This window comes from Arvicanthis niloticus, chromosome 9, assembly GCF_011762505.2.
Source record: "Arvicanthis niloticus isolate mArvNil1 chromosome 9, mArvNil1.pat.X, whole genome shotgun sequence".
NCBI lineage: Eukaryota > Metazoa > Chordata > Mammalia > Rodentia > Muridae > Arvicanthis > Arvicanthis niloticus.
This window is the reverse complement of record NC_047666.1, coordinates 9,237,868-9,250,739: the sequence shown is the minus strand read 5'-3', so window position 1 is coordinate 9,250,739 and position 12,872 is coordinate 9,237,868. Positions and strand designations below refer to the sequence as shown.

Genomic DNA, 12,872 nt, shown 5'->3' with positions numbered 1-12,872 from the left:
ATAAGAAGTTCATTAATTTATGTTTATGGAGGTCAGCTTTCTAACAATAGATTCAACGAGCTGATATAGGGAGCCGACATTCCTATTTGGAGGATCTAGAAGGAGTCATTTCTTTTGTTTTCTTGAATTCCTACAGAGCTTCCAAACTCTCTAGCTGGTGGTCCTTTTCTAGAATTTTCTTTTTAAAATTATATTTACTCATATATATTTATTATATACAATGTTGAGTTTCATAAAATCAACTTTTTTTCACATATATGACATATAAGCTAGCCAGCACTACACCCCTCCTGACTAGTTTTTAGGTTACCTTGACACACAAGCTCAAGTCATCTTAGGATGAAACCTCAATTGAGAAAATGGATTCATTTGATTGGTCTATGGGCATGCCTGCAGGATATTTTATTAATTATTGATCAATGGAACAAGGCTCAGTGAGTCCAGTGTGGAGAAGCCCACACCTAGGTTTATGGCCCTGAATTATAAAAGAAATCAGGCTTTGCAGGTCAGAAGGATCAGCCAGTAAGCAGTACTCTTCTATGACTTCTACATGAGTTCTTGCTCCTGGGTTATTGCCCTGTTTGAGTTATTGCCACCAGTACTATCAGTGAAGGGCTGTTATCTGGAAGTGTGAGCAGAATAAATCATTTCCTCTTAAGCTGCTTTTGTTCATGATCTTTCAACACATTAATTATAACCTTAACTAAGATACTTGTTTTCCTCTTTCTCTCTGTTCTATGTTCCCTCTGACACAAGTTTTCTTCCCTCTAATAATTTCCCTTTTAGAGACACAGAAACAAAGACATAAACACAGAGGCAGACACAGACCTGCACACACACACACAAACAGACACACACACACACACACACACACACACACACACACCCCAATATATGGAGATCCAGAAATCTCACTCCATAATAACAAAGGATGTCATTTTGTGTTGATAGACTATCTTCCTGCATTTATACCTCTTTTTTTAATGAGTAAATTTAAGATTTATGAAAGGGAAAAACCAAGGCCTCATGTAAACAATATCCTAAAACAATTTATGTATTCCTTAGAAACAAATTGGTCAACTAGCTTTAGAGGAAATGCATACAGCAGAGGATGATGGTCTTATGGGCCACATACAATTGGTGATGTTCAGTGTGTGTCCCCTTACAATTATAATATCCTCTTGATGGATTGTCCCATTTTACTAGTCTTCTATTGTAATAAAACACCATGACCGAGGCACCTTGTAAATAAAGGTTCATTTCTGCTTTCAGTAAGAGTACATGATGACAGAATGGAGGTAGCAAGCAGAAGATATGTTACCTGGAGCAGACTCTGTGGGCTCACAACTAGATCTCTATGTATGCATATATGTATGTATGTATGTATGTATGTATGTATTATGTATGTACATATGTATGCATATATGTATGTATGTATGTAATATATAAGTATGTGTGTCTCTATATGTAGATACCATGTGTGAATCCTAACTGGAGGTAGGGATGGCTGAGAATCATGTAAGTGCTTAAAATCAATGCTCAGTCCTCTGTAAGACCAACAGGTGTTCTAAACCTGCAAGATGTCTCTGAAGCCATACATGTTCTTTTTAATGTTTCTCTTTCTTTTACTTCTATGTTGCCTGTTTCTGCCCACACTTCATTTTCCTCCCATTCCAAACTTCTGTTTCCTCTTCCCCCTCCTATTTTCTTTCCCTCTATCTTCTTCTTCTGTTTCTTTCCCTTTCTTTCCATTTATTGTCCTATTCACTATCTTATTTCTTACTCTGCTTTTGTTGATCAGTATTTTTATTGTCCCCTTGGTGTTGTCAATCAATGGTATTTCTACAACTATGAAACTTAACTGTTTATACATGTCTTTGATTGTGAACAGAAGCCTGTCATGGGAGCATATAGACATTTGTGGTTTGAGAGCTCTTAATTGGTTATTGATCTTCCTTCGCAGTGATTACTAATTCTCTTTGATGATAGTTTTGGGTATTTATTTAAGTTGGAAACTCCTACACCCCAGAGCCAAGGCAATTACTTCCTTATTTGATGACTGCTTTGCATAAGTCCTTACAGGTCAGCACAGCTGCCCATGTTTTATAAACCAGGCCTTTGATGTAAGAACTGAAATACATCAGACAGTCAGAGGCATCAAGATGAAGTCACAGACCCAGGTCTTCATAGTCTTGCTTCTCTGCATGTCTGGTAAGAAATTTACAAGTATTACTATATCTTCAATGTAATTCATTGGTAAAGAAATAATCACAGTTTATAGATATATAGGATATAATAACTATTTCCTATAAGAAACCAATAGCAGGCAGTCACAATGTCATTGGAAAAAAAACATTTTAAATTTCAATGTTGTATCTGGAACTTTTTTGTACATGAATATATATATATATATATATATATATATATATATATATATATTCATTATTTATCTCCAATTGCAGGTGCTCATGGAAGCATTGTGATGACCCAGTCTCCCAAATTCATATCCACATCTGTAGGAGACAGGGTTACCATAAGCTGCAAGGCCAGTCAGAGTGTGGGTAATGAAGTAGCCTGGTACCAACAGAAACCAGGGCAGTCTCCTAAACTGCTGATCTCCTATGCATCCAATCGGTACACTGGAGTCCCTGATCGCTTCACAGGCAGTGGATCTGGGACAGATTTCACTATCACCATCAGCAATGTGCAGGATGAAGACCTGGCAGATTACTTCTGTCAGCAGCATTACAGCTATCCTCCCACAGTGATTCATCCTCCTACACAAACCTCCTTGAGAGTCTCACAGCTGCCTGTCCCACATACAGCTGTGGCTTTGCACACTTCTCCCTCTGCCTGAGAGCAGCTATGCTTGATTCATTAATGTAAAGCTCAACAGAAATTCACTGAGCAGATGTCCACGTAGGAATTGGAAGAGTTTTATGACAAAAGGAAGACATTTGTGTGTGTTTCATTTCTTCAGAAACAATTTAGCAAAATTCTGTGGCTTGAACTTGGTAAAATCATTATTTTATAGTTCATGAGTGCAAAAGCTGAATTCATGACACTGTAGACTGTATTCAATAATCTGGCAGTCTACTTTCCCAGTTGTTTATCTGGAAGAGAACTGGTCCATCCTTTGCTTTTCTGAGCTCCTAAAACTCTCCCTCACTCTCGAGCTCCTTTTATATTTTCTCAAATTTCTTTTTATAAAACTTTCTTACTGGCATATATGATGTTGGGTTTCATAAAACATATTAAAAAGTATATCAACTCTTTTGAAAATATTCTTACTCCTTTTTTCCTGCTTCCCAACTCTTCACTATTCTTTAACTACCCTCCTTCTTATGCTACTGTCCATTATATTTTACATAAGCTCTGTACATTGAAACATACATACACATACAAACACACACACACACACACACACACACACACACACACACACACACACACACACACACAATGTTTCAATGTATCTATAAAAATCCAGAATGCACAAATTAGAGAGGAGCCTTAAAAGATCAAAAATCTCATGGCTGCGCATGGGAGATCTCTTTGTTGGTCTATTTGTCTGAGGAGTTCAATACAGAATCCCAAATCTACATAGGCTCCTGCAGCTGTCTTTGCTTGCAAGAGTGTTAGTAACACATTATTTCTGAAGATAATACATATTTGTCATACAAATTGCAGGAATCCACATGGAACAGAATTGGAAGTTTCCTCCATGAGGTATATCTCTCCTGGTATTGGAAGGTATTATGCGAACTTCCAAGAGGGAAAAAAGCAACAGTTCTTTCTGAGTATAAAGTTTATAAAGTATAAATAATAATGACTGACTCAGGAAGATACCTTCAATATTTCAATGATGGCCTTTAATTTTTGTAGTAACCGGTAGTAACTTATTTGAACTTAAGTTTTACTCATTGTGAGGGTACTCATGGCTGATACTGTAAATTAGGCCACTATCTGTGTTTGAAGTGTTCATACCCTAGAAGAAATGCAACTTATGCAATTTTTGTAAGCCAATATAAGTACCAAGTATGTATTGTTGTGCCCAGGTCTCAGGACCTCCAAGAGATCTCCATGAATTGCCATATCCACTGTAGAGATACACAAGAGCCTTTTATTTCAAACCCAGGTTTGAACTGCAAGTTGCACAGAGAAGTTGTGGCCCCATGTCAGGGAGTATAGGGAATATATACAAGCATGTTACACAGAAGGAGGGAAGCGGTGGATAAGGAAAGCTTTAATGTTTTTAAAAACCAGTCACAGCTTCCTGGGAATTTTTAATTGGCATAATTTCTCTCTAAGGATGTATAAATTTTGCTTTTCCCAAGGCCATAAGCCACCTGTGTTGAGGAGCATTTGGCCATCCATCAGAGACAGTGTGAGCTTCAGGTGGCATGAAGGCCACTGCCCTTTTTTTGTTTTTCTGTTCTCAAACTAATATTTTTGCTCCCAGGATGTGGGTGCTATTAGGGTAAGGATTTGTGGCCTTTAGGACTGGTGGCAGGAAAGGGGATTCCTATGTGTGCAGGGCTGATGGTGAAGGGGAAAGTGCTGCAGCTGTGGAGAGTGCCAGCCTGCTAGGCTTCTAGGGAAGTGTTGAAGCCAGAACTGGCCTTTGGCCATTTTGCTAGGCTCCTTCAGCATTAAATAATTATGCTTGTTCCCATAGGTAACTGTGCTCTTATTCCACATCAAAGAAGCTTCTCTTTTCATCAGTAAAAAAAAAAAAAAGTATTGCAGAGATCTATAATTTCAAAATGCAGAGAATGACTATGAGTTGCCAGCTCCAACCACTAACACTACAAATTGCTGTTCATAAAATTACAACTCAATGCCTCCACCTAAAACTCAGAGAATATGAAGAAAGAGAGACCTCAAAGTCATGAGCATGAGAACCAGAACATATTGTTTACATGCTTGTAGACATTTCAGGTAAGCTGCACCCATGAAAACTCAAATTTATGGTCACCTGTAAAGGCTGGTTTTGTGTCAAGTTGACACAAGCTGGAGTTATCACAGAGAAAGGAGCTTCAGTTGAGGAAATTTCTCTTTCAGATCCAACCATAAGGCATTTTTCTCAATTAGTAATTAAGCAGGGAGTGCCCATTGTGGGTGATGCCATCCCTGAGGTGGTAGTCTTGGGTTATGTAAAATGGCAAGTTGAGCAAGGCAGCAAAAGCAAGCCAGTAAGTACAACTCCTCCATGGCCTCTGAATCAGCTCATGGTTCCTGACCTCCTTGAGTTCTAGTCCTGACTTCCTTTGGTGATGAATAGCAATGTGTAAGCTGAATAAACCCTTTCCTCCCCAACTTGCTTCTTGGTCATGATGTTTGTGCAGAAACAGACACCCTGACTAAGACAGTTGTCTAAACAATAATGGCAGTTGACACACAACATATATGTGGAATTTCACAAGATGCTTCTTCTAGCTTCAGAGTTAGATGCAACAACTTACTTCTGAGAAAAGGAGAATCAGTGTTTCCAGAGATGAGTTTCCATTGGGTTATCTACTCCCCAGTGATAATAAGCATTACATAAACCTATATAGGAACAGCACTAAGATAAATCAATTGTGTCTGTGTGTGTGAATTATAATTAAACAAGAACTCCTAAATTGAAGGGACTTGGGGACACATAGGAAGAGTTGGTAGAGAAGGAGTGGGGAAGGTGATATAAATATGATTTTCAAGTATCATATTCTGAAAAAAATTTAAAAATGCATATTTTATTATTTATGATTAATCATATTTTCATTAATTAACTTGTATATTTGTTCAACCTTGTAATTTAAAACCAGTGTCTAGGTATAATCAGTTTCTATACTTCCCTTGCAAAAATATTTCTGACACTAACCCACAAAATTTCAATTTCTTGATAATCACCTTATGACAATCATTGCATTTGTACAATACTGCAGATAAAAGAGAATGCATATTTTTAAGTGCATGTTTAATTTTCAATAATATACTTGGCTTAGAGGTAAACTGTTGACATCAGATAAATAATATGCTTTAGATAGATAATGCTTTAGATAGATAATGCTGCCTTGTAACAAAGTTGATTGATAATACATAGTTTTGACAGCTCATCTTGATGCATAGATTAGCCTGGCCTAGAATATTTTATATACCTAAGGTTGATCATACTCATATAATTCTCCGGCTTTTGTTTTCTCTATTCTGGGTTTACAGATGTGAATCTCCACTCTTTGCCATTATATTTTATTTGCCTTTATTATATAATTTACTTCTTATATATGCTTTTTGTATTCACTAATTTGAAATTCTGGCAGGTTCAACATTTATGTTTCTGCTATTGATTTTCATTCATACTTTATTTTGATTAGCAAGAGTCTAAGATGCAGTGGTTTATTGGTCTCTTTAAAATCTTTACTTAGATTGGGATTGCTGTGTTTTCTTGTACAGAGACATTCAAACTATTCATGATATCAGAAAGACCATCATAGTGAACCCAGATTCAATGCTGCTAATTTCTAGAGTACACTAACATTTGTATTTCTGGAATAAAATCTCATGGCAATATTTGTCAGCAGCCATAACTTCATGAGGAAATCTGATTTTATCTCCCTTTTGTTTCACCAAATTTAGACCCCCTTTTTTATTTTCCTGAAGTTTTGAGGAGGGTACTTAGTAGTTTCTACTGGGTTTCTTCTGATTTGAGATAAAGTTTTTCCTATCAGTCTTAAATTATTGTCCACTAAAACTTCCACAGAGCTAATTATGAGAATGCTCTTTGCATTTATATCCAAGGTTAGCTCAGGAACTGGAGCCCAGAATTCTCAGGTATTAATCTTTATCTTCAGTATAAGAGTGACTTTGGAAATTAGTAATTTCAAACAAACTTAGTCTCATTTTTCTTTTATCTATTTCCCCTTCGTACTTCTTTTTCACACTATATCTTTTTTTTTGTTGTGATTTTTAAACATATTCTATTATGTCCCTATGCCTAACTCATATAAGTCTTTTTTATATTTCTGCAGAAATCAATTGACTTAAATATGACTTGAATTTTAGCACAGAATTTGCTACTAGAGTACTTAGTGCATTTCTGTTGAAGACCTGTTAGCTGATATCTTTCAGTGACTGTTCGTTTTCTCTGTGATGGTATTTTTGGCTGTTGATTGACAGCCGCCAATGTTGGACACACTGCCCTGGCATTTGCTTTTGTATTTGTTGACTTCTTTGCATAGGGCTGTCCAGATAAGCTCAGCTTCTCAGAACATATACTAGGCCTTTGCAGAGAAAACTGTGAAGTGTCAAGCAGCAGGGGGAGAAATATGGTATTCCTGTCAATGCTGCTCTGGGTGTCTGGTGAGAAATTTAAAATTATTACTATCTTTTCAGAGCCACTTCTTTGTATGCATGAAATTTACAATATGTGTCAAACTATAATGTGTCTTATACATTAATAGTATGACAGCATGATGTTTCAAAGACATTAAAGCAAGTTTTTCCCCTATGCCAAGGTATAGGGTCTTTCCCATCTTGTCTTATGATAGTTTCAGTGTCTCTGGTTTTAGGTGGAGGTCCTTTATCTACTTGGACTTGAGCTTTCTACAAAAAGATAAGAATGGATGGATTTGCATTCTTCTACATGCTGACCTCCAGTTCAACCAGTGTCATTTGTTGAAAATGCTGTTCTTTTTCCACTGGATGGGTTTAGCTCCTTTGTCAAAGATCAAGTGACCATAGCTGTGTGTGTTCATTTCTGAATCTTCAATTCTATTCTTCCTGCCTGTCTCTGTACCAATACCATGTAGTTTTAAATCACTATTGCTCTGTAGTACAGTTTGAGGTCATGGATGGTGATTCCCCCAGAAGTTCTTTTGTTGTTGAGAATAGTGCTTGCTATTCTGTTTTTTTTTTTTTTTTTTTTTTTTTTTTTTTTTTTTTTTTTTTTTTTTTTTTTTTGTTATTTCAGATGAATTTGCAAATTGCTCTTTCTATCTCTATGAAAAATTGATTTTTAATTTTGATGGGGATTACATTGAATCTGTAGATTGCTTTTGACAAGATGGCCATTTTTATTATATTAATCCTGCCAATCCACAAGCATGGGGGATCTTTCCATCTTCTAAGATCTTCTTTGATTTCTTTCTTCAGAGACTTGAAGTTCTTGTCATAGAAATCTTTTACTTGTTTGGTTAGATTCACACCAAGGTATTTTACATTATTTCTCACTATTGTGAAGGGTGTCATTTTCGTAATTTCTTTCTCAGCCTGTTTAGCCTTTGAGTAGAGGAAGGCTACTGATTTGTTTGAGTTGATTTTTATATCCAGCCACTTTGCTGAAGTTGATTAGGGTTAGGACTTTTCTGGCAGAAGTTTTGGGGTCACTTCAGTATACTATTATATCATCTGCAAATAGTGATGTTTTGATTTCTTTCTTTCCTATTTGTATCCTTTTGACTTTTTGTTGTCTAATTGCTCTGCATAGGACTTCCAGTACTATACTGAACAGCTAGGGTGAAAGTGGGCAGCCTTGACTAGTACCTGATTTTAGTGGAATTGCTTCAATTTTCTCTCCATTTACTTTGATGTTGGCTACTGGCGTGCTGTATATTGCTTTTACTATGTTTAGGGATGGGCTTTGAATTCCTCATATTTTCAAGATTTTTACTATGAAGGGATGTTGAATTTTGTCAATTGCTTTCTCAGCATCTAGTGATATGATCAAGTGGTTCTTTTTCTTTGACTTTGCTTATATAGTGGATTACATTGATAGAGATAGATTTCCGAATATTGAACCATTCCTGCATTCCTGGGATAAAGCTTACTTGATCATGATGGATGATTGTTTGATGTGTTTTTGGATTGGTTTTGCCAGAATTTTATTGAGTATTTTTGCACTGATATCCATAAGATAGATTGGTCTGAAGTTTTCTTTCTTTGTTCTGTCTTTGTGTGGTTTAGGTATGAGTGCAATTGTAGCTTCATAGAACAAATTGGGTAGGGTTCCTTCTGTTTCGATTTAGTAAAATAAAGTTTGAAGAGAATTGGTATTAGGTCTTCTTGGAAGGTTTGATAGAATTCTGGAATAAAACTATCTTGTCCCAAATGGTTTTTTGTGTGAGGAGACTCATAATGACTGCTACTATATTTTAGGGGTTATGGGACTGTTTAGATTTTTTTTATCTGATCCTGACTTTACTTTGGTGTCTGGTGTCTGTCTAGGAAATTGTGCATTTTATCCAGATTTTCCAGTTTTGTTGAGTATATGCTTTTGTAGTAGGATCTGATGATTTTTTCAATTTCCTCAGTTTTTGTTGTTATGTCTCACTTTTCAGTTCTGATGTTATTAATTTGGATACTGTGTCTGTGCCCTCTGGTTAGTCTGGCTAACTGTTTATCTATCTTGATGATTTTCTCAAAGAACGAGCTCTTGGTTTTCTTGATTCTTTGAATAGTTTTTTTTTTTTGTTTGTACTTGGTTGATTTCAGCCCTGAGTTTGATTATTTCCTGCTACCTACTCCTCTTGAGTGCTTTTGAGGAACACTCCTCCATTGTTGGTGGGATTGTAAGCTGATACAAACCAGATAAAAATCTGTCTGCTGGTTACTCAGAAAATTGGACATAGTATTATCTGAAGACCCACCTATAATACCCCTGGGAATATACCCAAAGGATGCAAATTTTAACTGCTACTATATTCTGTGTTTTTACATGTAATGTATATTTGTTGTCTATTTCTTATCATTTTCCAGGGCAGACATCATGATGACTCAGTCTCCAACTTCCTTTACTCTGACAGCAGGAGAGAAGGTCACCATCAGCTTCACAGCCAGTGAGAGCCTTGATTTACACAAAAACAAGGTGAACTACTTGGCTTGGTACCAGAAGAAACGAGGGCAATATCCTAAACTGCTGATGTACTGTGCAACCACTCGTTACACTAGGGCCTCTGATCACTTCAAAGGCAGTGGATCTGGGACAGATTTCACTCTCAACATCACCAATGTGCAGGCTAAAGTCCCAGCCATTTATTATTGTCAGCAGTATAACAGCTATCCACCTAAAGTGCTTCAGCCTCCTACACAAACCTCCTCCAGAGTCTCACCAGCTACCTACATCACACACAGCCCTGGTCTTGCACACTTCCCTCTTTCTTCTGAGAGCTACTGTTCCTGAAAAATTGATTAGCCCAGTAAAATGTGTTTAATGTCTCTTATGTCTTTTCATATGAAAAAAACTTTGTATGAAAATGCAAAAAAAGAACTCAGTATTGCCTGTTTATTCTTTTTTAACACATTACCACAAACTCTTCTGCTTGAATATGAGAGAATTTTTTTCTACAGTGTTGGAGTTCTGGTATCCAACATAAGATTCTTTGGGCTGAAGTTATCAAGAATCTGTGAATGTGATGAATATATGAAATCTGTATTCCAATTTGAAGTCTCTAAGAAGTAGTAAGTATTATCTATTTTTAAAATTACAGATTGTCTTATTATTTCCTTCCTTACTAATGCCCTTTTCTCCTGTCTTTTCTTTTCTGTTTATAAATTCATCTAATTAATATTAACTTTTTATGCATATGAGTTTCTATTAATGTGTTTGTGTGTATATATGCTTATGTTTGTAGTGCGCATATGACATGTCATTTTTGTGGATTAACGTTATGACTTGAACATGATTTTCTTTTTTGACATTTGGTTTTACGGGATAAAATTCGGGTTTGATATCAATCATGGTAGCAAGTATCTTTGTCATCTGATTTTTCTTCCTGCCCCTTAACATCTTTTATTGATGTAAAGTCATTGGACAGAATTATCAGGAAAGGAATTTTTTCATTATATCCTGTATCTTGATCATATGCACTAATCATCCCTATTTTTCCTTCTATTTTCTGCTATCTCTTCTTCTAGACCCTCTTTTACTTTTCTAGCTCTGTCGCTCATACACACACATGCACACACACATACACATACAGAGAGATAGAGATTTACTCCCATTTATGTACACATGTTGTATATGCTCACAAACATTTGTACATATACACAAACACACCACACATATATAATGTGGATTCACCCATACCCACATACATACATAAGAAACTCACATGTTAATACACACATGCACTCATACAGAAACACACACACACAAACTTTACATAGGTGATATTTATTTTTATTGTTTCTAGAGCCACATGCCCTTCCAAAGTCTCCATACCTGATTTTCAAGTGTAGAGACTGAGAAACCTCCCTCCATTCTGGTGGTGTGTATAATTTTGTGTCAGAAGGTGCTGCCTTTCAGTGTTTACATCTAATGTCAATTAAAAATTTAAAAGGGAACATTGTGTCCTCTTGTGTAAACATTATGCTAACCAGTTATGCCATATACAGATTAAGAATCTTATTGAGCACCTAATTTGAATGGATGGCAGGAAACCTGTGTGTTACAACTACACAATAAAGTTGCATGGTTTTCTAGTAGTTTTATATGCAGTGAACCTTTAAGAGTATTTCACTGTATTTTGATAAGCCTCAAGTAAATAAAAAAAGTAAATAAAAAAGGTACTTAAACTAACAGATATGAATCATAACAGAAATAAAAGACTGAAAAATCAAGTAAAAATGATGCCTTTCATTTTTTCATTTTTTTCAATTATTCAACTCAAAGTTACTTGCAAAATATTGGGCAAAGATTTCAAAAACATGCTCCCGAATATGACAAATTACCACAAAAGATACAAATAAAAATTTATTTAGTAAAAGCTGTAGGGAAAGAACCTAGTGATATATACAGGTGAATGTAAGCAAGGTTGATAAAAGAATCTGTCACATGGCAGAAAAAGTGAGCAAGGGAAAAACAACTGAAATGTTGGGGGTTAGAATTTCAAAGTATCCTTCCATTGGCGGCCATGTCTATCTACTAGGGGTGGTCTTTTCAGGTTCTATCTCCTTCATGTTGGTCATTTCAGCTAAGGTCATCCCCATTGTGTCCTGGGAGCCTCCCACATCCCTAGAGTCTTGGACTTTCTAGTGTTTACCTCTGTTCCCCACCCCATACTGCTGCATATTTCTATTCATTCTCTTTGCTCTCTATGCTTCTCCCCTGTTGCCATTCCAAAACTTGATACCTCTCTTTTTTTCTTCTCTTCTCTCTCACACAGGTCTCTATCCTGTCTCTCATGATTATTTTGTTTCCATTTCAAAGTGGGTTTGAAGCATCTACACTTGGGCCTTCTTTCTTGTTAAGCTCCATATCGTCTATGAGTTGTATTATGGCTATCACAAAAAGTAGCTTAGTTTGTAAATAGACATCATCTAAAAAAACTTGTCCATGTCATAGACTGTGTCTATAATGCAAATAATACAAAGTAAAGAATCAATGTCCAACAATATAATGGGTAAATGCCATCTCAACTTTAAAGGCAAATACATCAGACTAACACATGAACTCTCGTTCAAAACCTTAAAGAGAAGGAAAGCATGGATCTATATATTTCAGATGTTAATAGTAGATAATTGTCAAATAAGTAAGGTATATCCAGAAAAAAAATGTATTTTAAATTAAGGGTGTAATGAACACATTACAAGAAAATCCCAAACTAAGGCAGTTCATAACTATGGATAACACTGCAGGATATACTATAAGAATAGGATGTACACAGGAAATAAAGAAAAAAAATGTTTGAATTTTGAGACCCCTGAAAAATGTTAATAATTTTTTGGTGAAAGGAATTGATAAAAATTTACCAGAAAAAATCTTCTCAGGATTTTCAACACTGTAAGTCACAAAACTCCAATATACTTGAATAGAAGGGAGAAAAGGAATCAAAACCAATTTAATTCACCAAAAACCCAATACCATACTTATAAAAATTAAAACAACATTTATT

General features: G+C 35.9%; 1 pseudogene; it reads left to right on the top strand.

Moving 5' to 3' along the window:
* Positions 1-2,482: 2,482 nt before the first annotated feature.
* LOC117715020 (Ig kappa chain V region Mem5 pseudogene) lies at positions 2,483-2,857 on the top strand (annotated as a pseudogene).
* Positions 2,858-12,872: the final 10,015 nt, after the last annotated feature.